At 46.9% G+C, this 25,073-nt stretch overlaps 1 protein-coding gene across 3 annotated transcripts in view; it reads left to right on the top strand.

The window, feature by feature from the left end:
* Positions 1-12,589: 12,589 nt before the first annotated feature.
* The window catches only part of LOC141052850 (serpin B6-like), an 81,402-nt gene continuing 68,918 nt past the window's right edge, over positions 12,590-25,073 (top strand). For 2 of the 3 annotated variants that reach the window (XM_073550154.1, XM_073550153.1), the window contains exon 1: positions 12,590-12,746. The gene's annotated coding sequence lies outside the window, so the exon portion shown is untranslated. Of the gene's footprint in view, positions 12,747-16,624; positions 16,649-25,073 lie in introns of those variants that run through there. The other variant, XM_073550155.1, reaches the window with a different exon arrangement.

Genomic DNA, 25,073 nt, shown 5'->3' with positions numbered 1-25,073 from the left:
GTGTAGTTTGCTACAAACACATGCAGAAAATATAACACTCATGCTACATATGATTACGGTCTTACAGACGTGTTTAGCAAAACGGCACTTAAAAAAAACTGTGGCTCGTTCCACAAAAAAGCAAGAGCCAATATTGTGAAACTTGCGTAAAAAAAGAAAAAGCTATGGATGCTACAACTATGAGTGAATGAACATAACATAAATCTATAGGTCCTACCGTCCTTACAGCAGGACAGTTCTGCATTTTATTCAATGCACTGCTGTCCTGCGAGGTCTGCTGAATGTCACTTAACTGCAATCATGCCTCATCTAACATTTCATCCTGCCAGGATAGAGAACTGCTAAATAAATGTGGCTAGGGATGTCTGGTTAGGGGGATGTAAAAATTGTTGCCAAGGACTTTGAGCGCTGCATAATTTGGCCCTCATTCTTTCCTCTAAAAGTTGGGATATATGCTGAGACTGCTATATACACATCACATAGGAGACAACACTTCTGTAGATATATCATATAGGAGACACAGAGACTGCTCTACATACATCATATAGGAGACACCAAGACTTCTGTATAAACATCACATAGGAGACACAGAGAATGCTGTAAACATCACTTAAGGGATATTGAAGTTGCTGTACTGAGACTGCTTAATACACATCACATGGGAGACACCAAAATTGCTGTGCATACATCATATAGGCAACACCAAGACTGCTGTATACATCACTTAGGAGATCTTGAAACTGCTCTACACATCAAATGAGATACTGAAACTGCCTACTAGACATTACATTGGAGACACCGAGATTGCTCTAGCTACATCACTTAGGACATACTAAGACTGCTATAAATACACCATTTATAGGAGACACCCATACTGCTGTATATTCAGCCTATAGGACACTATAAGACTCTGCTGAATTCATCACATAGGAGACAATGAGACTGCTGTACATACATCACTTTGGAAACAGACTGCTGTGTATACATCACATAGGAGGTAAAGAGTCTGCACAATATAAATCACAGATCAGCTACATGCACACTACACAAACACAGCTGTGCTGCATATTACACACATAGCTCAACTACATGTACACTTAGGGCTGGACTGGCCATCTGGCAAATGCCAGAAGGGCCTGTCTGGTCGTGGGCCACCTTGTCTGCTACGTGTCAACAGAATTGGCGTTCTGAAGACACCCATACACTTTAGGCTATGTGCACACGTTGCGGAATTCTGCAACTCCCTGCCGCGGGAAATACGCTAAATTCCCCATGTGTAATTCCCGTGTTTTAACAAGTGTTTTGCAAGCGTAATTAGCTTGCAGAATGCTAATGTTTTCCAAGCGATCATAGCATCGCTTGGAAAACTGATTGACAGGTTGGTCACACTCGTCAAACATAGTGTTTGACGAGTGTGACCAACTTTTTACTATTAAGGCTGCCTATGCAGTATCAGTAGTAAAAAGATATGTTAAAACTAAAAACAAATAAAAAATGGTGATATTCTCACCTTTCGGCGTCCCATGCAGCGTCACCGATCCTCGCGATGCTCCTGGAAAGTCCCGTTCCCAGCGATGCCTTGCGACGAGGACCTTTAATGACATCGCGGTATCGAGACTTCATCAAAGGTCATTGTCGCAAGGCATCGCTGGGAACGAGAGTTGCCGGGAGCATCACTGAGGCCTGGTGACGCTGTGAGGGACGCCGGAAGGTGAGAATAAGACTATTTTTTATTTTAATTCTTATTTTTACAGGGATATGGTACCCAGGGCCTGGAGGAGAATCTCTCCTCCTCCAGAGCCTGGGTACCATCTGCACATTTTCCGCTTACTTTGTGCAAGGTGAGCACAGCCAAAGGCGGAAAGTAAGCAGTACAATGCATTCCTATGTGTGCGAAATCCCCGCAATTCCGCACAAAGAATGAGCATGCTGCGTATTTTTCGGCGATGCGATTCCGCCACAGAAAAATCCGCAGCATTAGCACAGCATGTGGAATGCCATAGGAATGTATGGGATGCTTTTTTTGCCTTTTTGCGGCAAAATCACGTTAAAAATGTTGTGATGATGCAAAAAGTCACTGACTCCATCACCTACCCCAGCAGGCCACGGATATCATTAGAAATATTTGTCTTGTAGTAAATCTATCTTTCCTCCATTCAGGGTAGTATTAGTAATATATCCAATCTGGTGCTAGAGGACGGGGACAGCATGGGCCTGTGTGATTGCAAATGCCAGGGGTGAATTTCAGTCTCAGTCCGTACCAGGGCTGTGGAGTCGGAGTCGTGGAGTCGGTGCTCATTTTGGTGGAGTCGGTATAAAATGGACCGACTCCGACTCCTAAAATATATAATAAATTGGGTACAGTAGTTCAATGCAGAATATGCTGAATATTTTTTCTTAGGAATTTGGGAAGGCTATGAAATGTCCTATAAATGACTGTTCTATTCCTGATCTAAGGCTACATTCACACACAGCGTTTTTCCTGTGTTTTTTGAGGATACGTTTTTCAGTTGCAAAAGCAGATCAGCTTTTTAAAAAAACGCATCAGCTGAAAGGTTTTTGAGCTCATAGATAATGTTTTCAATAGCAAAAGCAGATTAGAAATCTGCTCTATCTATCCATTTATCCATATCTGTCTATCCATATCTTATCTGTACCAAAAAGAATGAAAGCCGGGTAGCACACAGACTAACACTCCTTTTTTTTTTTTTAGCACCAGTCAGGTACACCTCATAGCTGCCCAAAAGGACGCCCAGGACAGGCATTGCTCGTCTTTAGTAACATCAACATCAACTGATAGTTTGAATAAATAGACTGCATTCATCACCACATCTTCTTAAGGTGCAGGCTTTATTTTCAAGTGTAGGGGTGTGAAGTATGAGGTTCTGCAGCAGCTGAGGTGTGCAGTATGAAATTCTGCGGAACAGTATGAGATTCTGCCCCCCCCAGGTTTGATCCTGGCTACGCCCATAGTGTGAATGTAGCCTGAGGAGCTAGGCTTTATCTTAGCTGAGATAAGTCATAGTGTGTTGTGTGTGTGTATTGTGATAAAACACTCCGGGATCGCCTTTGCTGGGGTCAAAGGTCACGTGCATTCAGCATGAAACTCAGGCGCAGAGCTGGGATTCGTGTATAACTGACCCTGGGTCAGGTTTATTAACGGTGAAAGCAATGCAAAAGGAAATAAAACATAAAACAAATCCTTGCCTGTCCGGCACTAACTAAACAATGGACAACCTAACTACCAACTGGCGGGCTTCTCCCGTCCAGCCAAACCACAGTTGCAGTGGGCACTGCTTCCACTCACGTGTGTCTCTCACACAGACAGGCTCTCTGTGTTCCCAGGCTGAAACACTCACACAACCACCTTGCATCCTTTTATATCCACCTCCCATTATTCATTAGCAAGCAGGTGCGATACTAGCAGACTAGGCCACATAGGAAAGGAATCTGGGCGAGATATACCTGCCCTCATCCACTATTCCCACATGATTCTCACATATCCCCCCCTCTGCTCAGACCACTCTGGTCGAGCAATGACACCCGCCAAACAGTGCACTCGGGACAGGGCATCTGCATTCCCCATCTGTACCCCTGGGCGGTGCTCCACCGTAAAAGTGTAGGCCTGCAGGGCAAGGAACCACCGGGTCACCCGGCTATTCCGTTCCTTGTTCAAGTGCATCCACTTGAGAGGGGCATGGTCAGTGATCAGCCTGAACTTTCGGCCCACCAGGTAATATTTGAGGGCCTCTAGAGCCCACTTAATGGTGAGGCACTCTTTTTCTACGACTGCATACCTTTGCTCGTGTTTATTCAGCTTCCTGCTGAGATAGAGGACTGGGTGTTCCACCCCGTCCCTCACTTGTGAGAGTACGGCCCCGATACCGGTATCAGAGGCATCCGTTTGTACCACAAACTCGCTGCGGAAGTCCGGAGTCACCAGTACGGGCTGAGAGCAAAGTGCCCGTTTTAGGCTATGGAAGGCTTCTTCAGCCACTAAACTCCATTTAATCATGACGGAGTCTTTCCCTTTTGTAAGATCCGTCAGGGGGGTAGCGATGGCTGCAAAATTGGGTATGAACCGGCGATAATAGCCGGCGATCCCCAGGAAGGCTTGCACCTGCTTCTTGTTGACAGGTTGTGGCCAGTCCTGAACCGCCTGAATCTTATCAACCTGGGGTTTAACAACACCCCTCCCAATTACATACCCCAAATACCGGGCTTCTTCTAGCCCGATGTGACATTTCTTGGGGTTCGCGGTTAGACCTGCCTCCCACAGGTAGTCAATCACAGCTTGTACTTTCTGGAGATGAGTCTCCCAGTCCAAGCTGTAAATGACAATGTCATCCAAATAGGCCGAAGCGTACCGCCTATGTGGCCTCAAGACTCGATCCATCAGTCTCTGGAAGGTTGCCGATGCCCCGTGCAGTCCAAACGGCATATACACATACTGAAATAAACCTTCCGGCGTAGCAAATGCCGTCTTTTCTCTGGCAGCCTCAGCCAGAGGGATCTGCCAATACCCCTTTGTTAGATCTAGGGTCGTAATATACCGGGCTTTTCCTAACCGATCTATTAACTCGTCGACCCGGGGCATAGGATAGGCATCAAATTTTAAGACCGCATTCAGTTTCCTGAAGTCATTGCAGAACCGGATGGTGCCGTCCGGTTTAGGAATTAGCACAATCGGGCTGGACCACGCACTGTGCGATTCCTCAATGACTCCTAACTCTAACATTGCCTTCACTTCTCGGGAAATGGCTTCACGGCGCGCTTCCGGGATTCGGTAGGGCTTTACGTGAACTGTGACACCAGGTTCCGTTACGATGTCATGTTTCATTAGCATAGTCTGCCCGGGTTTTTCTGAGAAAAACTTTTGGTTGTGAAGTAGAAACTGCCTGACCTCAGTCATTTGCCGCTCCGAGAGAGTCTCTGCAACCCGTACCTCCGGTACGGTATGCGAGCAGACAGGACGGGCCAGCTCCGCTGACAAGGCAGACCGATCCTTCCAGGGCTTTATCAGATTTACATGATAAATCTGTTCAGGTTTCTATTTACCTGCCTGGTATACTTTGTAGTTTACTTCACCAACTCTTTCCTTGATCTCAAAGGGGCCCTGCCACTTTGCCAGGAACTTACTGTCCACCGTGGGGACCAGGATCAGCACCCTATCTCCGGGTGCAAACGTATGGATCTTGGCGCCCCTATCATAGATTCTTTTTTGGGCTCCTTGAGCCTGTATCATGTGTTCTTTGATGATAGGCATAACAGCCGCAATACGGTCCTGCATTTGTGTGACGTGATCTATCACTGTTTTAAATGGAGTGACCTGACCCTCCCAGGTTTCTTTTGCAACGTCTAACAGTCCGCGAGGACGTCGGGCGTACAATAACTCGAAAGGCGAGAATCCCGTGGAAGACTGGGGTACTTCCCTGATGGCAAAAAGCAAATACGGAAGTAAATAGTCCCAGTTCTTCCCATCCTTGTCTATCACCTTTCTCAGCATCTGCTTCAGAGTTTTATTGAACCGTTCAACCAACCCGTCTGTTTGAGGGTGATACACGGATGTGCGTAACGGTTCGATTTGTAACAATTGGCAGAGCTCCTTCATTATCCTGGACATAAAGGGGGTCCCCTGGTCGGTGAGTATCTGTTTTGGTATACCGACCCGACTAAACACATGCACCAGCTCCTTGGCAATCGTCTTGGTGGCCGTGTTACGCAAAGGGATGGCCTCCGGGTAACGAGTGGCATAATCCAAGATGACCAGGATATGTTGGTGTCCACGTGCAGACCGTGGAAGGGGCCCAACTAAATCCATCCCAATCCTCTCAAACGGGACTTCAATAATAGGTAGGGGTACCAAAGGGCTACAGAACCGGGGCTTAGGTGCAGAGGCTTGGCAGTCAGGACAAGACTCGCAATATACACGAATATCGTGATGCATGCCTGGCCAAACAAAACAGTGTAATATCCTTGCGGTGGTTTTCTGGACTCCCAGGTGACCTCCCATCACATGTCCGTGGGCCAGGTCCAGCACCTGCCGCCGGTAGGGTTTTGGCACGACTAATAGTTGCACCGTATCTTCCCCCTTTTTCTCTGATAGAGTAAATCATTCTCCAGAACCATGTAAGGATATGCCAGCCTAGAGCCAGGTTCTACGGGTACCCCATTTATCACTTTCACATTTGTCCTAGCCTGAGAAAGGGTAGGATCCTTTATTTGCTCGCTTTGGAAGTCATCTTTCTGAACTTCTACATCCGGCAAACGGGGAGGTGGACGGCTGTCAGCCTCCTCCTCTTCCCCGGTCTCCTCATTATCACCCGCCATGACTGAAAACGGGAACTGCAGGTCATTTCCCGCAGACTCTTCCCCAGAGTCTTCCGGGGAGACCTCTTCCAGGGGTTCGGGACCCACACGCTCCCTGGGAGAAGAATCATGTACACTATTACCCGAGGGCATCAACTGATTCTCCCACAATTGCCAGAAGTGGGGAAAATCCCGGCCCAGGATAACATCATGCAATAACGCCGGGACGAGTCCCACTTTATGTTGCACAGACCCATAGGAAGTAGTAATGCATATGACAGTGGTGAGGTACGAACAGGTGTCTCCATGCACACACGTTACAGAAAATTTGTCTGATGGTCCAGTCGGGGCTGACACCAGACTGGCCTTCACCAGAGTCACCACACTTCCCGAGTCTAACAATGCCACCACATTTTTGCCATCAACAGTTAAATCACACAAGTGTTTTTCCACATCCTTTTGACCGGTATTCACACTCACTACCCGTGCAACCATAGACATGCCGTTTTTAGAGTCTGTGACGTCGCACTGCATGGGTTCAGTAGTGACCGGACAGTTCGCAGCAATATGTCCCATCTCTTGGCAGCGGAAACACCTAACGGGCCCCTTGCTTAGACCATAGTTCGTTACTCTCGGCCTCGCAGTGCGGGCAGTCCCGTTTTCCTCCCCCACTGTCTTAGGGATTTTTCCATCTCCCCTACTCCCTGGAACAGTCTTACCGGTTCCACGTGGAGATGATGAAGAACGAGGTGGGGTAGCGTCGTCTCGGAGTCCTTCCGCCACGGAGTAACGTTCAACCAGATCCACCAGTTGATCTGCCGTCGTAGGATTTCCATGGCTTACCCACTTCCTCAGGGCTGGCGGTAGAGCTCTCAGGTACTTGTCCATGACGACTCTCTGGATTATCTCTGGCGCTGTCAACACCTCGGGTTGTAGCCACTTCTTCGTCACGTGGATCAGGTCGAACATCTGGGACCGCGGTGGTTTATCTGGCTGATAAGTCCATTGATGCACTCTCTGTGCACGGAGAGCGGTCGTCACTCCCAGCCGGGCCAAGATCTCGGCTTTCAGTTTGTCAAAGTCCTGCGCCGCTTCAGGCTCTAAGTCATAATAAGCCTTTTGGGCCTCACCGGAAAGAAACGGGGCAATCAGGCCGGCCCATCATGCCTTCGGCCATTTTTCTCTCACCGCCGTCCGTTCAAACGTGGTCAGGTATGCCTCGACATCATCTTCGGTCGTCATCTTCTGCCAGTACCGACTCACGTGAATCACTCTCGACTCGGCTTCCAGGTTAAGCTCAGGTAAGCTTGCCAAGCGCTGCGCCACCTGCTGGAGAAGCGAACGATCGGTAACTGTCATGTCCACCAACTCCTTCAGCTGGGCCATCATCACCCGATTAGCTTCTTGCTGGACGGCGGTGGACTGTACCAGCGCTTTCACCACGTCCTCCATGCTCATGCTTGCAACGTGATGCCCGCGTTCTCCACCACAATGTGATAAAACACTCCGGGATCGCCTTTGCTGGGGTCAAAGGTCACGTGCATTCAGCATGAAACTCAGGCGCAGAACTGGGATTCGTGTATAACTGACCCTGGGTCAGGTTTATTAACGGTGAAAGCAATTCAAAAGGAAATAAAACATAAAACAAATCCTTGCCTGTCCGGCACTAACTAAACAATGGACAACCTAACTACCAACTGGCGGGCTTCTCCCGTCCAGCCAAAACACAGTTGCAGTGGGCACTGCTTCCACTCACGTGTGTCTCTCACACAGACAGGCTCTCTGTGTTCCCAGGCTGAGACACTCACACAACCACCTTGCATCCTTTTATATCCAACTCCCATTATTCATTAGCAAGCAGGTGCGATACTGACCAGACTAGGCCACATAGGAAAGGAATCTGGGCGAGATATACCTGCCCTCATCCACTATTCCCACATAATTCTCACAGTATATATACATACACACAGTACAGACCAAAAGTTTGGACACACCTTCTCAATCAAAGCGTTTTCTTTATTTTCATGACTATGAAAATTGTAGATTCACTCTGAAGGCATCAAAACTATGAATTAACACATGTGGAATTATATAATTAACAAAAAAGTGTGAAACAACTGAAAATACTGTATGTCTTATATTCTAGGTTCTTCAAAGTAGCCACCTTTTGCTTTGATTTCTGCTTTGCACACTCTTGGCATTCTCTTGATGAGCTTCAACCAGAAATGGTTTTCACTTCACAGGTGTGCCCTGTCAGGTTTAATAAGTGGGATTTCTTGCCTTATAAATGAGGTTGGGACCATCAGTTGTGTTGTGCAGAAGTTTGGTGGATACACAGGTGATAGTCCTACTGAATAGACTGTTAGAATTTGTATTATGGCAAGAAAAAAGAAGCTGAGTAAAGAAAAATGAGTGGCCATCATTACTTTAAGGAATGAAGGTCAGTCAGTCCGAAAAATTGTGAAAACTTTGAAAGTGTCCCCGAGTGCATTGGCAAAAACCATCAAGCGCTACAAAGAAACTGGCTCACATGGGGACCGCCCCAGGAAAGGAAGACCAAGAGTCACCTCTGCTGCGGAGGATAAGTTCATCCTAGTCACCAGCCTCAGAAATCGCAGGTTAACAGCAGCTCAGAATAGAGATCAGGTCAATGCCACACAGAGTTCTAGCAGCAGACACATCTCTCCAACAACTGTTAAGAGGAGACTTTGTGCAGCAGGCCTTCATGGTAAAATAGCTGCTAGGAAACCACTGCTAAGGACAGGCAACAAGCAGAAGAGACTTGTTTGGGCTAGAGAACACAAGGAATGGACATTAGACCAGTGGAAATCTGTGCTTTGGTCTGATGAGGCCAAATTTGAGATCTTTGGTTCCAACCACCGTGTCTTTGTGCGACGCAGAAAAGGTGAACGGATGGACTCTACATGCCTTGGTTCCCACCGTGAAGCATGGAGGATGAGGTGTGTGATGGTGCGGGGGTGCTTTGCTGGTGACACTGTTGGGGATTTATTCAGAATTGAAGGCATACTGAACCAGCATGGCTACCACAGCATCTTGCAGCGGCATGCTATTCCATTCGGTTTGTGTTTAGTTGGACCATCATTTATTTTTCAACAGGACAATGGCCTCAAACACACCTCCAGGCTGTGTAAGGGCTATTTGACCAAGAAGGAGAGTGATGGGGTGCTACGCCAGATGACCTGGCCTCCACAGTCACCAGACCTGAACCCAATCGAGATGGTTTGGGGTGAGCTGGACCGCAGAGTGAAGGCAAAAGGGCCAACAAGTGCTAAGCATCTCTGGGAACTCCTTCAAGACTGTTGGAAGACCATTTCTGGTGACTACCACTTGAAGCTCATCAAGAGAATGCCAAGAGTGTGCAAAGCAGTAATCAAAGCAAAAGGTGGCTACTTTGAAGAACCTAGAATATAAGACATATTTTCAGTTGTTTCACACTTTAATTATATAATTCCACGTGTTAATTCATTGTTTTGATGCCTTCAGAATGAATCTACAATTTTCATAGCCATGAAAATAAAGAAAACTCTTTGAATGAGAAGGTGTGTCCAAACTTTGGTCTGTACCGTATACGTGTACATGTATACAGTGTATTACATATTTACAATTTATTACAGTTTTTTGTATTCCAATAAATAGATATTATGTTCTATCTAAATATCTTGATGATTGGATCATAGAAATGATTAAATGTCTGATGTTCACATTGTACTACAATAAATTTTTCACTTAAATATAAGCAATATATGTGGGAGTCAGTGTAAGGGAAATTGAGGAGTCAGAGTCGCAGGTTTGGCTTACCGACTCCACAGCCCTGGTCCGTACCTGTGTACACCACACAATACTAAGCTGCAAATTACAAAGCTTGGCTCATTACGCACAGTTATCCTGTATAACATACACACAGCTCAGCTGCATGCAGACTACACATAAGGCTATGCTGTATTAGATACACAGCTCAGCAAAATGCACACTACACAAACACAGCTGTCTACACATTACACACACAGCTCAGCTTCATGTACGTATATCCACAGCTGTGCTGCATATTACAAACACAGCTCACTACATGCAGACGAGAAAGACAGTTAGGCTGGGGTCACACTGGCGAGGAATACGGCCGAGTGAGAGGCGCTAAAAGCACGCATTAGACACGGACCAATGATTCTCTATGGGGTCCCTCGCACCAGCCGTATATTTCTCATCCGTAATCTACGGTCCGTGCCAATCGCAGCATGCTGTGATTGTCAGCGTACTACGGCCGTAATACGCCAATGCAAGTCTATGGGTGCGCAAAAAATACGGATTACACACGGACCACACATGTGACTTGCGAGAAATACGCACCCGGTGTCTTTTAGCAAAGCCGGCAATTCAGTGCACTATACAGTAAACTCACACTGACAGGTTTAATGAAGAAACGAAAGAATAGATATATACACATAGAATATATATATATATATACACTCACTGGCCACTTTATTAGGTACACCATGCTAGTAAGGGGTTGGACCCCCTTTTGCCTTCAGAACTGCCTCAATTCTTCGTGGCAGAGATTCAACAAGGTGCTGGAAGCATTCCTCAGAGATTTTGGACCATATTGACATGATGGCATCACACAGTTGGCGCAGATTTGTCGGCTGCACATCCCTGATGCGAATCTCCCGTTCCACCACATCCCAAAGATGCTCTATTGGATTGAGATCTGGTGACTGAGGAGGCCATTTGAGTACAGTAAACTCATTGTCATGTTCAAGAAACCAATCTGAGATGATTCGAGCTTTATGACATGGCGCATTATCCTGCTGAAAGTAGCCATCAGATGTTGGGTACATTGTGGTCATAAAGGGATGGACATGGTCAGCAACAATACTCAGGTAGGCTGTGGCGTTGCAACGATGCTCAATTGGTACCAAGGGGCCCAAAGAGTGCCCAGAAAAAATTCCCCACACCATGACACCACCACCACCAGCCTGAACCGTTGATACAAGGCAGGATGGATCCATGCTTTCATGTTGTTTACGCCAAATTCTGACCCTACCATCCGAATGTCGCAGCAGAAATCGAGACTCATCAGACCAGGCAACGTTTTTCCAATCTTCTACTGTCCAATTTCGATGAGCTTGTGCAAATTGTAGCCTCAGTTTCCTGTTCTTAGCTGAGAGGAGTGGTACCCAGTGTGGTCTTCTGCTGCTGTAGCCCATCTGCCTCAAAGTTCGACGCACTGTGCGTTCAGAGATGCTCTTCTGCCTACCTTGGTTGTAACGGGTGGCAATTTGAGTCACTGTTGCCTTTCTATCAGCTCGAACCAGTCTGCCCATTCTCCTCTGACCTCTGGCATCAACATGGCATTTCCGGCCACAGAACTGCCGCTCACTGGATTTTTTTTCTTTTTCGGACCATTCTCTGTAAACCCTAGAGATGGTTGTGCGTGAAAATCCCAGTAGATCATCAGTTTCTGAAATTCTCAGACCAGCCCTTCTGGCACCAACAATCATGCCACGTTCAAAGGCACTCAAATCACCTTTCTTCCCCATACTGATGCTCGGTTTGAACTGCAGGAGATTGTCTTGACCATGTCTACATGCCTAAATGCACTGAGTTGCCGCCATGTGATTGGCTGATTAGAAATTAAGTCTTAACACACAGTTGGACAGGTGTACCTAATAAAGTGGCCAGTGAGTGTATATATGCATTCTATGTGTCTACATCTATTCTTTGGTTTCTGTTATAAACCCTGTCATAGGGCTCCATTATATGTCCATTTTGCAAGCCTGCGAGAAAATCTCGCCATACGGATGCCATACGGATGCTGACATGCGCAAAATACGCGACCACACCTTGATTACGGATGACATACGGAGCACTATTTAGGGGCCATTCATCCGTATTACGCATGTAAACTACGGACTGTATTTTGCGTCGGTTAGTGTGACCCCTTATGCTGCATTACAGACACAGGTCAGCTACATGCAAACTACACAACTGTATGCTGTAACACACACCGCCCAACTACACCAACACAGCTCTGCCACAAGCTGACTACACATGAACACAGTCAGGCTGCACAGTAAGGCGCGGAGCCGTTCCTGAAATCCATGCAGGGCTATGGAGCAGTCTGTACACCGCCACACAGCCTTTCGTACACACGGCTCAGAGCTGACAGGCACCAGAAACGATCTAGCGCCTTCTATCCTGCCATCAGCTCCAGTCCGGCTCCTCCTACAGCAGTCACATGACCATGACGTCAGCCTGGAGCTTGTCCCCTTTGCTTTCTGCAGCCGCCCTGAGTGAGCACGTGACCTCTTCCTGCACTGGTAGAGCAGCCCGGCCCCGTGGCGCGGTTCTCATTAGTACTCTGGACTGTACGGAAGGCGGCGGCACACCCAGCACTCCGGTCACACGCAGCAGTACCGCAGGTGAGTCAGGAGCGCTGTTATACGCTTATTAATTAGTTGGATATTATTTCATAGAGGAGCAGTGTGCTAATCACAGTGATAGAAGTGATGGGGTGTGCGTCTCCCGGTCTCAGTACATGCTGCAGCAAGTAAGCAGACAGCTGTGTTCTCATACCCCAGTCAGTGTAGTACTACATGTCCCAGCTACCGTCCCCATATCGTGTCCACAGTGGGAGGGACATGGGCTCATGTCATAGTCACTAGAACTATCTTCTCCACCTGTGTTCCCCCTGTATGTGCTGTGTAGCAGGTTGGTCCCTGTGAGCAGATCTTGGGGTCCCCATCATCCCCCTCTTCCTGTCATGGCCTTTATACCCTCCTGACGGAGTCGGTTTTTACGTACGCGCTCTTCTTTCCCGAGCCATGATCATCCCATAGCCACACAAGGGCTTGTCTGCAGGCACCATTCATTTTACCTTTTAGAATTTGCTGAAAAACAAAATCAAAGTGGCAGAAAATAGTATAGTGGAGCAGGACTTTATTTTCTTTAAACGTTGTTGCTGTTCTAATATTTAGAATGTAGAAAAAAAAATTGGCTTTGTGTCACCGTGTTCTTCACACCCATAACTTGTTTACTGGTAACATTTTTAGTTAATTATGACTTTTTGATCACCTTTTATTACACTTTTTTGTTAAGGTAGGTGATTTTTGGCAGAAAAAAAACAGCAATGATGGCATTTAGAATTTTTTTTTTTCTCTGCAACATTTTTCTGTACTGATTAAATGAATTTATATTTTGACATATCGGACAACTGTATTCTCAAGAATACCAGACATGCTTAGTCTTTTTTTTTAATCATTATTATTATACTAGATGGAGACCCGATGCTATCGCACTGGGCGGGAGGTAATGTCATGATGGGGGCAGGCTTTGCAGCGTTGAGAATCTCCCCCCCCCCCCCAAATGTGCTCGCCACCTATCCACTCTCTCTTCCCCATGTGCTCCATGGGCTGACTTCTCCTGTCTGTGCTTTCTTCTTTGACCTGTCTACCCCATGTGCTATCCCCCTTGTCTTCTGTCTCTCTCCTTCCTGTGTTCTCCCCTCATGTGCTGTCCCACTTGGGCTGTCTCTCTCTTCCCTGTGTGCTTTTTCTCTCCCCCATATGCTGTCTTTTCCTCTCATGTCATCTCTTCTTTGACCTTTGTACCCCATGTGCTTTCCCCCTTGTCTGCTCTCTCTCCACCACTGTGCTGTCTTCTTCCCTCATGTGTTCTCTCGTTTGAGCTGTCTCCCCACAGCTCCTGGGTAGGGGAGGAAGCAAAAGACAATACTGACATTACAGCAGGAGATCGCAGAGGATACATTTTGTGAGGCAAAATATTGTTTAAAAACAGTCAGTGAAATATATTACCTCACAAAATGAATCTTCTTTTGCTTTCTCCCCTGCCCAGGAGATGTGGTATGCTCCGTACACGGTCAGACACAGACAATTTTTAAAATGAACTTTCGTTCATAGGAAAACCCCTTTCATGTGACCGGCTCCCTCTGCCTGTAGACACGTTGCGCATCTGCCGCCGGGATCAGCCAAATGATTCACTGCGCCTGCGTGGAATTCACGCAGGCGCAGTAAATCAGACCACTGCCATCTTTGTGCAGACAGATAGCGGTGGTCACATTAAAACTGCGCGTGTGCTTCACCTGTGCAAAGATGGTGGCAGTCAGTGAATCATTCAGCTGATCCCAGCGGCGGCATGTTCGCGACGGTGTTCCGCTGGTGGTACCGCTCGAGGTTGCGTACGGCGTATACAGTGTGTGGTGTGTACGGCATATACAGTTTGTGTGTGTGTGTGGTGCGTACGGCGTATACAGTGTGTGTGTGGTGTAGTGCAATGTTGTTCTGCTGGTGGTGCCGCACAGGAGGCCAGTACCACCAGTAGTTTCATATTGAGACATCCATCGCTTGGGTGTCCCAATTGTGGCAGTCAGTGAACTTCCGCCGCTTGGAATTCTGGGATCTGGACGGAACAGGATGTGAAGACATTATAAGGTCAGTATATATTTGATTTTTTCAGAATAAGAATGAGAAAAAAGGTTGATTCAAAGTTTTATGGTTATTTTATACATACCGTGTGTGTGTGTGTATATATATATATATATATATATATATATATATATATATATATATATAATTTACATTTTTAGTCATTCTCTGAGAGCCTGCAATATGTTCTTTGCATAGGAGTACAAAGATGGCAGTGAAAGGAACTACCATATTAACCTAATCATCCGCCCACTATATATTACGGCACAGCATTGAGCAACTTAAAGCGAACCTGTCAGCAGGATTGTGCACAGTAACCTACAGACAGTGTCAGGTTGGCGCCGTTATACTGATTACAATGATACCTTGGTTGATGAAATCTGTCTTGTGGTTGTTTTGATATTTACTTTCAGTTTTGAGTTAGGGTGGTTCCACATTAGCGCTTTTTAAGCGCACGCACGGCCGGGGGTAGCTCCGCCCCCGAGCCGGCTCTCTGCCCGGCGTGCCCGCCCCTTGCTTGTAGCGCCGCCTCCTAGCGCACAGCGGCACCTGCGATCGGCGCACCCTATCTTTAGCATAGGGTGCGCAGGCCGTGCGCTAGTTGCGCTTTGACCTGCGCTGCGCACTTTTGACGGTGCGCCGTGCGCGCCAAAATCCGAAAAGTTTGATTTTGGCGCGCACGGCGCACCGTCAAAAGTGCGCAGCGCAGGTCAAAGCGCAACTAGCGCACGGCCTGCGCACGATCTGCGCACCCTATGCTAAAGATAGGGTGCGCCGATCGCAGGCGCCGCTGTGCGCTAGGAGGCGGCGCTACAAGCAAGGGGCGGGCATGCCGGGCAGAGAGCCGGCTCGGGGGCGGAGCTACCCCCGGCCGTGCGTGCGCTTAAAAAGCGCTAATGTGAAACCACCCTTAATGATATGCTCGTTCTGCGGGGCGGTCTGTGGGGGGGGTCTTCATGTGGTGCTATGATTAGCTATTTATCTGTATGAAGTACCAAGAAAGAGGCATGTAAATAATAGGGATCACCAATAAAGTATAATGAAGTACAAAGTTATAAACCATTTATTGAAACATCCATGTCAAACAACACGCAGTGCAAGTGTAAAAACAATTAAAACCGCACAAATGCATACATTTTGCATACACAAAAAGGGTAGAAAGCCTCTGCACAAACCCTACATAATTCTTAATATGGCATATATACGAACAATAAAGCAGTTATAATAATACAATCAGTCATCTGATGATGGAAAAACTATAATACACTACACCTAACACCTAGTTCAGTAATATGTGCAAAATCACTATTAGGTCTAACTGACAACTAGAGCCACATGCATGCATCAGGAGCTCCTGATGAAGCCAGCTGTTCTGGCGTAACGCGTCGGGCGTTCTTTGAGCCTCTGCCTCACCCCTCTTTCTATCTACACCGTTTACTGGATCTAGGCCCTTCATGCCAGCATCTTAGTGCCTCCAACAGGTTGTATGCAGGGGACCATTTGTTACTAGGCCCCTTGATTTTCTGCTTACCTATACAGCATACCATTTTTACCTTGGATTGAGCACTTTATACATGCCAGGGGCATTCTTTTATCCAGGACTCATGCATTTTTCTACCGCATGCATGTGGCTCATTACACATGCGATCATGCTACAACACAGGCATCGGCGCATGCTTGTTGCAGGTGATTTTTTTTTTTTCCTCAATATATATAATATTAATTATGTACACTAGTGGGCAGGTCACTGAGGGATCAGTGACATGTCAGACGCCGTACAGATGAATACCTAATCAGAGCAACACATGAAGATCCCTCCACAGGCTGCCCCAGAGCACAGGCATATAATTAACGCAAAACTGAAAAAGATTGAACAATGGGTAAGTAACTGGCTTAGTTACAGAAAGCAGAGGGTGGTTATAAATGGGATATTCTCTAACTGGGTCGCTGTGACAAGTGGGGTACCTCAGGGGTCGGTGTTGGGACCTATTCTCTTCAACATATTTAATAACGATCTAGTAGAAGATTTACACAGTAAAATATTGAGATTTGCAGATGATACAAACCTATGTAAAGCAGTCAATACAAGAGTAGATAGTATTCCGCAACAGATGGATCTGGATAAGTTGGAAACCAGGGATGTGGAGTCGGTGCACATTTTGGTGGAGTCTGTATAAAATGGACCAACTCCTAAAATATATAATAAATTGGGTACAGTAGTTCAGTGCAGAATGTGCTGAATATTTTTTCATAGGAATTTGGGAAAGTTATGAAAAGTCCTATAAATGGCTGTTCTATTCCTGATCTAAGGCTACATTCACACACAGCGTTTTTCCTGGGTTTTTGTGGATACGTTTTTCAGCTGCAAAAGCTGATCAGCTTTTTAAAAAACCGCATCACCTGAAAGGTTTTTAAGCTCATAGATAATGTGTTTTCAATAGCAAAAGCAGATTAGAAATCTGCTCTATCTATCCATATCTGTCTATCTATCCATATCTGTGTATCTATCCATATCTGTCTATCCAAATCTTATCTGTACCAAAAAGAATGAAAGCCGGGTAGCACACAGACTAACACTCTTTTTTTTTTTTTTTTTTTTTTTTTTTTTAGCACCAGTCCGGTACACCTCATAGCTGCCCAAAAGGACACCCAGGATAGGCATTGCTCGTCTTTAGTAACACATCAACAGCAATTGATAGTTGGAATAAATAGACTGCATTCATCACCACATCTTCTTAAGGTGCAGGCTATATTTCTCTAGCAACCTTCCACGACAGCATAGGAGGTCGTCTCCACGCCCTAATGGGGGACAGGAAGGTCCCTCCCACCTCCCTCTCACCAGTGTCTTTCCTGTCCCCCATGGGGCATGGAGAGGTTCGGTATGCTGTGTGGCCGGCTGCTGCAGCGTACCTGGAATCCTTAAGCCGGGCAGTGGTGGTCGGCGGCGCTGCCTCCCCTCCTCCGTACAGCTCCCGTCTTCTTAGAACACGGGACCTTTCCTGGCCCACCCGCGCTCCCCTAGGGGAAGTAAAGCGGGCCAGCAATCCCCGAGCGGAGGCCTCCCGCAGCTCTCCGGTCTCTCCTCCTGCTGCGCGCCGTGCGGCGACCCGGAAGTGACGTCACGCGCGGGTCACTTCCGGGGTAGGTGTGACGACTTCCGATCATGGCAGCCCCCACTCAGCTGCTGGCGTGTGGAGCTCGCCAGCGCTTGCTGTGCCTGCCCAGGAACCCAAGGAGGAGGGGGAGAATGAAAAAACTGCGCTGAGGGCGGGGTTAACCCCTTATTAACCCGCCGGAAGACGCCGACAGGTAAGGCAAAATCCCCTGTCAGCATGGACGATTCTTCCTGCCCAGCGTCTGCAGAGCCCAGCGCTGCCCCAGCCACAGTAAGTGTACCTGGGGTGGGTTCTAGTGGTGCGGTCCTGGGATAGAGGTCCTCAAAAATACTTCTTCCCTTTTTTTATAGGGAGAAAAGTCTGCCCACAAAAGCACCAATACCACCAGCAAGCCGGTTAAATTTGCCATATGTAGTGCAAAACTTCCCTCAAATTGGGTGAAAAAATTGTGTCAAGCTTGCACGGACAGGGTAGTTAGGTCTGAGCACGCGTCATTGATTGACGAAATCTGCAGCCTGGTCACTCAACAGATTCAGACCTCTCTAGCCGCCCTGTCCCCCCCTCCACCACCTCCACTCCCTCCGATTGTGGGCTCACCATCCCCAAAGAAACGAAAAATTCAAATAGAGGACACAGAGTCCAAATCTGAACAGTCATACAATTCAGGCTCCGAACATTGGAACCAACCGGGAACCTCTAAATCAGCCGAAACTAGAAAATACCTCCTTTTTGCGGAATATGTGGAGGAGCTGGTCAGTGCAGTACGTGCCATGTTCGGGGGATTTGAGGGACCCAGACAAACAGGTTTCCCAGTACATAGGAGCATAGTAGATATGATCTCCCAGGAATGGGAGTACCCAGAGAAGCGCTACTCGGCCCCTTCAGACCTCAGGCATAGATTTCCCCTGGAGGGAGAGGAGTTTAAATGGGACATCCCAAGGATTGATGTCCAGGTGGCAAGGGTGGTGAAGAAGACGGTACTTCCCTTTGATGATGTGTCCCAGCTTAGAGACCCGATGGACCGTAAAGCAGAGAGCCTCCTAAGGAAAGCCTGGGAAACCTCTGCCTTTGCCTTAAAGTCAGGAATTGCGTCTACATGCGTCTTTAGGTCTCTCTTCCAATGGATAGAAGAACTAGTCATATTTCTCGAGGAACCTCAAGGGGTGACCTTCTTAACTCCCTTCCTATACTACAGAGAGCTACAGGCATCCTGGCGGATACATCAATGGAGATGATCCGCACCTCTGCCAGGGCTATTGTACAGTCCAATTCTGCCAGGCGGGCCCTCTGGCTTAAAACGTGGAGCAGGGACGTTACCTCCAAGGTTAAACTCTGCTCTTTACCCTTCAAGGCTGAACATGTCTTCGGCCCTGCCTTAGATGAAATTCTTGAAAAGGCCACAGATAAAAAGAAGGTGCTTCCTGAGCAGAGGACCACAAAAAAGCATCTTTTTCGAGCCCCCCAGAATCAGCCATCCCAGCCGAGAGGGAAGGGAAAGACAGGAAGATGGAGTTATGCTAAAGGGAGAGGCAGGAACATCCTGGTCCCCCAGCAGCAGCAACAACAGCCACAAGAAAAACAATGTCTCGACCCCGGTGGGGGTAAGGCTTTCGAGGTTTTTTCACTCTTGGCAGTTGATTTCCAACAGCCCCTGGGTCCTCAGCGTGATCAAGGAGGGCCTTCTGCTAGAATTCGAATCCTCCGCCCCGCGGGGTATAAGAGTCACCTCCCTACCTCCTCGGGAGACTCCAGCACTAAAATCCGGCATTCAGCTCCTTCTACAATCAGGCGCCATCTCTCAGGTCCCTGTGGAGGAGCAGGGAAAGGGGCATTATTCCAGACTGTTCCTAGTAAGAAAGCCCACAGGAGAGGCAAGAATAATAATAAATCTGAAAGGCCTCAACCGACACATCGCATACCGCAGATTCAAGATGGAGTCGGTAAAGACCGCCATTCCTCTGATAGGGCCGTCTTACTTCATGGCAACCATAGACCTGAAGGATGCCTATTTCTACATTCCCATACATCCTTCCCACAGGAAGTATCTAAGGTTTGCGATCCGTCAGGGTCCAGAAATCAGGTACTATCCCTTTGGGATATCCTCTGCCCCTCGAGTATTTTCCAAGATTATGGCGGAAGCTGTGTCCCACATCAGAAGCCAGGGTATATGCATTGTACCCTACCTGGACAACCTACTGATAATAGGAGCCTCTTACCAGACCCTGGAAGACCAGGTGACTCAAACTCTGGGTATTCTCCGATCGCTGAGGTGGATCACGAACATAAAAAAATCGCAGATCCAACCCTCCCAGTAAGTAAGATTCTTAGGAATCCTCCTAGATTCAAAGAGACAAATGTCCTTCCTCCCGGAGGAACATCAGAGGTCTATAATATCAAAGATCTTGAGTTTCAGGAAACAGAGGTCCCCGACCCTCAGGTCAGCCATGTTCATACTAGGGTCAATGACCTCCTGCATCCAGTCAGTGCCTTGTGCACAGGCCCACTCCAGAATACTCCAGTCCCATATCTTAGGAAACTGGAACAGAGATCACACCTGCCTGAACAAAAGGGTCCAGACCCCAGGAAGAGTGAAAGCTTCACTAGCATGGTGGATGGACCACAAAAATCTGTGCAGGGGAATCAACTCGTCCCAGATCCCCTTGGTCACGGTAACGTCAGACGCCAGCAAGAAAGGCTGGGGAGCCAAAGTGTCCCGACAACCATTCCCGGGGTTGTGGAGCCAGAAAGTGAGTACAAAATCCTCAAACTTCAGGGAGCTGAAAGCAGTGGAGGAAGCTCTCCTGGCGGCAAGACACCTAGTCCAGGGCCATCATATCAGAGTCTACTCAGACAACATAACAGCAGTGGCCCACCTCAGGCACCAGGGTGGCACAACATCCAGCAGCCTAGAGGGCCTTTCAGGCCGAATATTTTGCTGGGCCGAAAGGCACCTCTGTTTTCTAACAGCAGTCCACCTAAAGGGTACCTCCAATCTTCGGGCAGATTTCCTGAGCAGAAAATGTATCCAGCCTGGCGAGTGGAGCCTGAATGAAAGAAAGAGAATCTTTCAGAGGCTGGTCAACAGGTGGGGCCTTCCGGAGGTGGATCTACTAGCATCAAGAGAGAATGCTCGAGTGAGAAACTACTTCTCCCTGAACCCCAGGGACAGATCCATGGGGGTAGATGCCTTCGCCCACAAGTGGAAGTTTCGTCTGGCATATGCCTTCCCGCCAGTTCCAATTCTTGCCACAACCTTGAGGAAGATCCGGGAGGATCGAACCCAAACCATCCTGGTAGCTCCGCTATGGCCAAAAAGGAACTGGTATTCTCTAATTACAGAACTACAGGTAGACGGGCCAATCCTCCTACCCCTGGAAGACGATCTCCTCTTGCAGGGCCCTCTACATCACCCAAACCTCCGGGGAATGAAGATAGCGGCCTGGTTACTGAGACCCAGATCTTGAGGGCCAAGGGTCTATCAGAGGCAGTAATAGAAACCCTTCAGAAATCTCGGAAACCGGTCACTATTGCTATATATAACAAAATATGGAAAAAGTTTTCCTCGTGGTGTCTGCCAGATTTGCCTGACCCAGAAAACCCTAACATTTCCCTTATCCTAGATTTCTTACAGAGGGGGCTTGAGCTAGGTCTAAAGCCTAGCACACTGAAGGTGCAGGTATCAGCGTTAAGCTCCATGTTCGACTGTGACTTGGCCAACCACAGTTGGATAAGAAGATTTATTACATCAGCCACTAGGCTACATCCAAAAAAGCTAGTTGTCATTCCACCATGGGACTTGAATGTGGTACTTACGGGACTCACTCAATCACCCTTTGAGCCCCTAGCATCTTGTACTTCTCAGCTCCTTTCCTGTAAAGTGGACTTCCTTATAGCAATAACCTCAGCAAGGCGAATAGGAGAGCTTGAAGCTCTCTCAATCAGGGAACCCTACCTAACCATTAGAGATGATTCCATAGTTCTCTCCCTTGATCCATCGTTCCTACCAAAGGTTGTGTCTGACTTCCATAGGTCACAGATTATAATTCTTCCCTCATTTTGTCAAAACCCAGCAAACCCTAAAGAAGGTGTTTCATACGCTGGACGTAAGGCGCATAATTTTCCACTACTTAGAATGTACCAAACCCTATAGAATCGACCACAACCTATTCGTTCATCATACGTCTGGTCCAAACAAGGGAAAGAAGGTGGCAAAGAACACTATTGCAAATTGGAATAAGAAAGCCATCTCTGAAGCATACCTAGCGCAGAACATCACACCCCCTATGGGGATCAAAGCGCATTCAACACGATCCACCTCTACTTCATGGGCTGAGAGGGCAGGCGCATCTTCAGAGCAGATTTGTAAGGCAGCAACCTGGTCCTCCTTACATACTTTTACTAAACACTACAGGTTGGACCTTGTGTCCAACAGGGATTTAGTCTTTGGCCGAAAAGTTCTTCAGGCCGTTGTCCCCCCTCTAGTGCAGTATAGGTTGTTATGCCTCCTATGCTGTCGTGGAAGGTTGCTAGAGAAAATAGAATTAGACTTACCGGTAATTCGGTTTCTAGAAACCTTCCACGACAGCACTATTTCCCTCCCTGTATTCTTGGACAAATTCTGAGAATCTTAAGGTAACCGGTACTATGGTGATCAGTTGTAAGTCACTGGTGAGAGGGAGGTGGGAGGGACCTTTTAACCTCTCGTGCTTCCTGTCCCCCATTAGGGCGTGGAGACTACCTCCTATGCTGTCGTGGAAGGTTTCTAGAAACCGAATTACCGGTAGGTCTAATTCTATTTTTCAAATGTAGGGGTGTGCAGTATGAGGTTCTGCCCACCCCCCTCGTTTTGATCCTGGCTTCGCCCATGGTGTGACTGTAGCCTGAGGATCTAGGCTTTGTCTTAGCTGAGATAAGTCATAGTTATATATATTACACACACACAGTACAGACCAAAAGTTTGGACACACCTTCTCATTCAAAGAGTTTTCTTTATTTTCGTGACTATGAAAATTGTAGATTCACTCTGGAGGCATCAAAACTGTGAATTAACACGTGGAATTATATAATTAGCAAAAAAGTGTGAAACAACTGAAAAAAAATACTGTATGTCTTATATTCTAGGTTCTTCAAAGTAGCCACCTTTTGCTTTGATTACTGCTTTGCACACTCCTGGCATTCTCTCAATGAGCTTCAAGAGGTAGTCACCGGAAATGGCTTTCACTTCACAGGTGTGCCCAGTCAGGTTTAATAAGTGGGATTTCTTGACTTATAAATGGGGTTGGGACCATCAGTTGTGTTGTTCAGAAGTCTGGTGGATACACAGCTGATAGTCCTACTGAATAGACTGTTAGCTGCTTTTTTATTGCCATAATACAAATTCTAAGTAAAGAAAAACGAGTGGCCATCATTACTTTAAGGAATGAAGGTCAGTCAGTCCGAAAATTCAGGCAAGCTTTGAAAGTGTCCCCAAGTACAGTGGCAAAAACCATCAAGCGCTACAAAGAAACTGGCTCACATGAAGACCGCCCCAGGAAAGGAAGACCAAAAGTCACCTCTGCTGTGGAGGATAAGTTCATCCGAGTCACCAGCCTCAGAAATCGCAGGTTAAAAAGCAGCTCAGATTAGAGACCAGGTCAATGCCACACAGAGTTCTAGCAGCAGACACATCTCTACAACAACTGTTAAAGAGGATACTTTGTGCAGCAGGCATTCATGGTAAAATAGCTGCTAGGAAACCACTGCTAAGGACAGGCAATAAGCAGAAGAGACTTGTTTGGGCTAAAGAACACAAGGAATGGACATTAGACCAGTGGAAATCTGTGCTTTGGTCTGATGAGTCCAAATTTGAGATCTTTGGTTCTAACCACCGTGTCTTTGTGCGATTCAGAAAAGGTGAACGGATGGACTCTACATGTCTGGTTCCCACGGTGAAGCATGGAGGAGGAGGTGTGATGGTGTGGGGGTGCTTTGCTGGTGACACTGTTGGGGATTTATTCAAAATTGAAGGCATACTGAACCAGCATGGCTACCACAGCATCTTGCAGCGGCATGCTATTTCATCCGGTTTGTGTTTTGTTGGACAATCATTTATTGTTGAACAGGACAATGACCCCAAACACACCTCCAGGCTGTGTAAGGGCTATTTGACCAAGAAGGAGAGTGATGGGGTGCTACGCCAGATGACCTGGCCTCCACAGTCACCAGACCTGAACCCAATCGAGATGGTTTGGGGTGAGCTGGACCGCAGAGTGAAGGCAAAAGGGCCAACAAGTGCTAAGCATCTCTAGGAATTGCTTCAAGACTGTTGGAAGACAATTTCCGGTGACTACCTCTTGAAGCTCATCAAGAGATTGCCAAGAAGGTACAAAGCAACAATCAAAGCAAAAGGTGGCTACTTTGAAGAACCTAGAATATCAGACATATTTTCAGTTGTTTCACACTTTTTTGTTAATTATATAATTCCACATGTGTTAATTCATAGTTTTGATGCCTTCAGAGTGAATCTACAATTTTCATAGTCATGAAAATAAAGAAAACTCTTTGAATGAGAAGGTGTGTCCAAACTTTTGGTCTGTACTGTATATGTGTAATCGATATTACATAGTGTATTACATATTTACATTTTATTACAGTTTTTTTGTGTTCTAAAGTTGTATTCCAATAAATATATCTTATGTTTTATCTAAATATCTTGATTATTGTATCCTAAAAATGATTAAATGTCTGATGTTCACATTGTACTACAATAAGTTTTTCACTTAAATATAAGCAATATATGTCGGAGTTGGTGTAAGGGAAATTGAGGAGTCTGAGTCGCAGGTTTGGCTTACCGACTCCACAGCCCTATTGGAAACTTGGGCCGAAAGGTGACAGATGCGGTTTAACATTGATAAATGTAAGGTTATACACATGGGAAGAAGGAATCAATATCGCCATTACACACTGAACTGGAAACCACTGGGTAAATATGACATAGAGAAGGACTTGGGGATCCTAGTTAATGATAAACTTACCTGGAGCAGTCAGTGCCAGGCAGTGGCTGCAAAGGCAAACAGGATCATGGGGTGCATTAAAAGAGGTCTGGATACACATGATGAGAGCATTATACTGCCTCTGTACAAATCCCTGGTTAGTACCGGTGCTCAGGAAGGATATAATGGAACTAGAGCGAGTACAAAGGAGGGCAGCA

This window comes from Dendrobates tinctorius, unplaced genomic scaffold (assembly GCF_039654945.1).
Source record: "Dendrobates tinctorius isolate UK_male_01 unplaced genomic scaffold, ASM3965494v1 ptg000163l, whole genome shotgun sequence".
Taxonomy (NCBI): Eukaryota; Metazoa; Chordata; class Amphibia; order Anura; family Dendrobatidae; genus Dendrobates; species Dendrobates tinctorius.
This window is presented reverse-complemented; position numbering and strand designations above follow the sequence as displayed.